The sequence below is a fragment of the Acomys russatus genome, chromosome 22, assembly GCF_903995435.1.
Source record: "Acomys russatus chromosome 22, mAcoRus1.1, whole genome shotgun sequence".
NCBI classification, from domain to species: domain Eukaryota; kingdom Metazoa; phylum Chordata; class Mammalia; order Rodentia; family Muridae; genus Acomys; species Acomys russatus.
Window position 1 is genome coordinate 32,046,185 of NC_067158.1, and position 5,263 is coordinate 32,051,447.

General features: G+C 41.9%; 1 pseudogene; it reads left to right on the forward strand.

The window, feature by feature from the left end:
• The first annotated feature begins 2,348 nt into the window (after window positions 1–2,348).
• LOC127205947 (glutamine--fructose-6-phosphate aminotransferase [isomerizing] 2-like) lies at window positions 2,349–4,361 on the forward strand (annotated as a pseudogene).
• The last annotated feature ends 902 nt before the right edge of the window (window positions 4,362–5,263 follow it).

Sequence of the window (5,263 nt, forward strand, 5' to 3'; positions counted from 1 at the left end):
AAGCATTCAAATATATGAGCATCTAGTAGTCATTCGCATTCAAACCAGTACACTATCTCGGTCCTTATCTCCCACTTTCCAGGCTTACATAGTTTTGTTTTGTTTTTTTTTTTTTTTAATGTCCTGATTTTCTGGTTGACTACTAGACCAACATTACTTCTTGAAAAAAATATTTGATGACTTTAGCTATGACTGCTGAAATTTTGGTACATTTTTACTCTCAGTTTCTGGGCAGTTGTGGTTGTTATTATTCCATTTCTTCTAACCATTTTTTTTTTTTGTTCCAAGTGGTATGCTTCCTATTTCTTCTTTAATCTTTTAACTCTGTGTGTCCGTGTGTTGTTGGATGACTATTACTCAGGTGGGAATACCACTCTATCTCCCCTTTATCTATTTATCTTTCTGCTGCTTCCCCTAAATGTCTGCTAGAACTAAATCTACTGTTTTACTGTAAATATTTATAACATCTATTTTCTCTCTTGAAAATATTATCCTGTTGCTATAGTCTTTATGTTAAATGCTCCCAAAGGTCCATATTTTAAAAGTTTAGTCTCCAGGGTGATGCTACTAGGAAGGATAGAAACTTTAAAAAGTTGGATTTGGTGGAAGATTTTCATTCTTGGAAGTATGTTTTCTGAGATGACTGTAGGAGTTTTAGCTAAACTTCTGATGCCCACAGAGTGTAGAGCACTTACCTGGTATGTTCACAATGTTCCATCCTTGGCATGAAAAGCAGAGGGTGGCACAAGGACACCTCCATGTCTTCCTCTTTTCCCTTGATCTCTGGTTCTTAAGGCATGTAGATTTGGTCTAACAAGTATTCTATCTATTGGACATCAATAAAGGTGCCAAACAATATTATCCTGATCTCTGAAACTACAAAAATCTGAGCCAACATAAATGTTTTTTCTCTGTAACTTAACAATTTCAAGTGTTTTCTGATTATGACAGAAAGCTAAGAAACATGTCCTCTCTCTCTCTCTCTCTCTCTCTCTCTCTCTCTCTCTCTCTCTCTCTCTCTCTCTCTCTCTCTCTCTCTCTCTAATAAGGGTTCTTCTTGAAGATTAACATCAACTAAAATATGTATTTCCCTTATCTTTTTCTGGTTTTGTTGAAATTAAAATGAAGATGTATGTAATTGTTCCCTAATGTTGTCTGTATTCTTAGTAATTATAACAAGGTATTTCCTGCATGTATTTTTGGGGATATGCATCTTTATGTTTCTCTTTTCCACCATTGACTTTCTTAGCGCAATTCTCAGTAGTAAGCGCATTAGATTCTTCTATCTATGGATAACTCTGACCATATTCTGCTTGTGCATATTCTTGAAAATTCTGTTGCAATTTAAAGAAATTTGGCTATAAAGTTTTATGAATTTATGTAATTATATAGGATAAATATTGAGGGGAAATATTCCATTGATGGAATGCAGGGTACCAAACAGATGCTCTCATAACCGGAGATGCATGCATTTATAATTTAGAAGTGAGCCTATCCTAGGGCTGGTGAGATGGCTTACTTTGTAACAACACTTGCTGAAAGTCTGACTCTGATTTCAATCCTCAGAATGCCCAGAGTGGAAGAAGAGTGCACACACACACACACACACACACACACACACACACACACACACACACACACAAAATGGATAATAAAAATAAGTTTCAAAAGTTATAAAATGTTATAAAAAAAAGTTATAAAATTATTTGCTCTGAATTTTCAAAGATGATAATGAATAACAAAAATTTCAATTCAATTATAGGTAACCCAATCACAGCACTGGATGCTTCATTTAGTGGCAAGAATGAGAGAGTTGGAGGATCTGTCTCTACCATTATTTGACGATTCCATTTAAATCACCTATGTGGTAGTTTGAAGGAAAATGACTCCATAGGCTCACAGGAACTGGCACTATTTTGAGGTGTGGCCTTGTTGGAGTAGCTGTGGCTTTATTGGAGGAAATGTATCTTACGGGGACAGGCCTTGAGGTCCACTCTTTCTAGTGTTTGCCACAAAGATGGACTCCATGGAAATACTCGTAGATTAGAGAGAAGATAGAATGTGGCTTAAGAGCCATGCCCTATGATCCGTTCGTTCTACTATTGTGTTACTATGCATAACAGCCTGTAAAGATCATTATTTATTCTAATCATTATATGCTCAGAATCATTACCACCAGGGCTTCTCTTTGAAAATTTCCAAATAAAGATGAAAAAATAACTTAGAACAATTTACTTCTATCTCCTTTCATGTCCCAAACATTAGCTTAAGATGCCACTGAGCTGAGCCTGATTCAGGGAGCGCCAGGCACAGCGGGTCATCTGAGCCTGGGAGCAATCATAGGCACCATGTGCGCAATCTTTGTACATATGAATATAGAGTTCCCGAGACAAGGAAGGAGATTTTCAAAACCCTTATCAGGGCCCTGCAGAGGCTGGCATACAGGGGCTATGACTCAGCAGGTGTGGCCATTGATGGGAATTACCACAAAGCCAACAAAAGACACATCCATCTTGTGAAGAAAAAGGGAAAAATAAAGGCTCTGGATGAAGAACTTTACAATCAAGACAGCATGGACGTGAAGGTGGAGTTCAAGACATACTTCGGCATTGCCCACACATGCTGGACAACTCATAGGGTTTCCAGTGCTGTCAGCAGTCACCCACATTGTTTGGACAAAGACAATGAGTTGGTATCATCAATAATGGAATCATCACAAATAAAAAGGATCTAAATAAATTTCTGGAAAGCAAGGGCTACAAGTTTGAGTCAGAAACTGACACAGAGACCATTGCCAAGCTGATTAAATATGTATTCGACAGCAGGGAGACTGAGGACATTACATTTTCAGCATTGGTTGAAAGAGTCATTTAGCAGTTGGAAAGTGCCTTTGCATTGGTTTTCAAGAGCAGCCACTACTCAGGAGAAGCTGTTGCTGCAAGGAGAGGCAGCCAACTGCTCATCAGGGCACAAAGCAAATACAAACTGTCCGCAGAACAGATCCCCATCTTATATTGGACATGCAATATTAAGAATGTGAAGACTATCTGTAAGACTAGGATGAAGACACTGGACAGCTCCACCTAACTGCATGCCATGGGTGCTAAAACTGTGGAATTCTTCTTTGCTTCTGATGCCAGTACCATCATAGAACATATCAACCAGGCCATCTTCTTAGAAGATGATGACATCGCCATAGTGGCTGATGGGAAACTCTCCACTCACCGAATCAAGCGCTCAGCTAGTGATGACCCTTCCCGAGCCATCCAGACCTTGCAGATGGAACAGCAGCAAATAGTGAAAGGTAACTTCAGTGCATTTATGCAGAAGGGGATCTTCTGGCAGCCAGAATCAGCTTTTAAACACTATGAGAGGTCCGGTGCTACTAGGTGACTTTAAGGACCATCTGAAAGAGATTAAATGATGCTGAAGGTTCATGGTAATTGGCTGTGGAACCAGCCGTCCTGCAGCTGTGGCTACATGGCAAGTTATAGAGGAACTGACCGAGCTATCTGTCATGGTTGAACTTGCCAGTGATTTTCTGGACAGGAACACATCTATGTTCAAGGGATGATACTTGCTTTTTCATAAACCAATCAGGTGAGACTGCACCTGCCATACTTTAAGGATCGAGGGGGCGCTGACTGTGGGCATCACCAACACCATAGGCAGCTCCATTTCCCGGGAGACCAACTGTAGTGTCCATATCAATGCAGGGCCAGAGACTTGGGTGACCAGCACCAAGGCTTACACCAGCCAGTTCACCTCTCTGGTGAGGCTTTGTTTGATGATGTCTGAAGACCAAATTTCTCTACAGAACAGGAGATAGGAGATCATTGGGCCCTCAGATCTTTACCTGACCTGATCAAAGAAGTGTTGTCTCTGGATGAGAAGATCCATGACCTGCCCCTGGAGCTCTACACACAAAGGCCTTGCCTGGTAATGGGACGGGGATGTAACTATGCTACATGCCTGGAAGGAGCCTTGAAAATCAAAGAGATATCCGACATGCACACAGAAGGGATCCTGGCTGGAGAGCTGAAGGATGGGCCCCTGGCACTAACTGACAAACAGATGCCGGTCACTGTGGTCATCATGAAAGATCCTTGCTTTGCCAAATGCCAGAATGCCTTGCAGCAGGCCACTGCCCACCAGGGTCGTCCAATCATACTGTGTTCCAAGGATGACACTGAGAGTTGCAAGTTGGCGTGTAAAACTATTGAGTTGCCCCATATGGTGGATTGTCTCCAGGGCATCTTGTGCATAGTCTCCTCGAACTTCTGTCCTTCCACTTGGCTGTCCTCCGAGGCTATGAAGTTGACTTCCTCAGAAACCTAGCCAAGTCTGTCACTGTAGAATGAGAACAGCACCTCCACAACAAGACCATTGTCACCTGCAGTCTGATTCAAGACCTGAACCAACTGCAAAGATGCCACATGGGGAAAAAATAGTGGGCCTTCCATGGGTCTCTTGATCTCCTGGGAGAGCTTGACAGCTCAAATGTGCCTTGTACCCAGGTGCTTTCCTTACAGCAAATGCTGTGTCTCTGTGTCCTGAAGTCACCGAGGAGAAGGAATTGTTTACACACAGGGGATCAGAGCAGACTCTCCACTACTGTGAAATAGGGATACTGCTCTCTTCAGAGTAACTGTGAACCTTTCCTAACCAACACTAGCTTGATTTAAAAGACAAAATATTTATGCTGACGATTGTAGAGCTTTTAAGTTATATTTCCAGTACTTAGCTTTCTGCAGCCATGGTACTGCCAGGACCATGCAGCCGGGCCACCCAGTATGCTGTCTCTGGGCTCACTCCTGGAGAGTATCACTCATGTCAGTTTTGGGCACAAGGCATGAGCCCTTTGTTCCCTTTCTCCTTTTCCTCCCTCCAGAAGCTGCTCTTGGTTCCCCTGACATCAATGCGTCCCCTCTACCCTCTTCCTGTGCCTCCTTTGAGCCCAGTGAATAAAGTCTCTACTTCTTTCAATATTCTCCGATGGGTTCAAATCTCTCAGCTCTCTGACTTCTGCTTAGTCAAATTATCATTCTTTTTTAAGCCCTGGAAGCACTCTGGTCCCTGCTCCCTACTCATAGTAAACCAGCCTGAAATGTCCCGTGCAAGAGGAAGGTTTCATGGGGCCTGCCTTACCCTATTCAAAACCATGCACAATCAATGTACTATGCAATTTTACAACAATAAAAACAGTGCAACTGTTTAGAAAGAAGATTCCACTGAGCTTTCATAAGTGTATTATTTTGCTTTT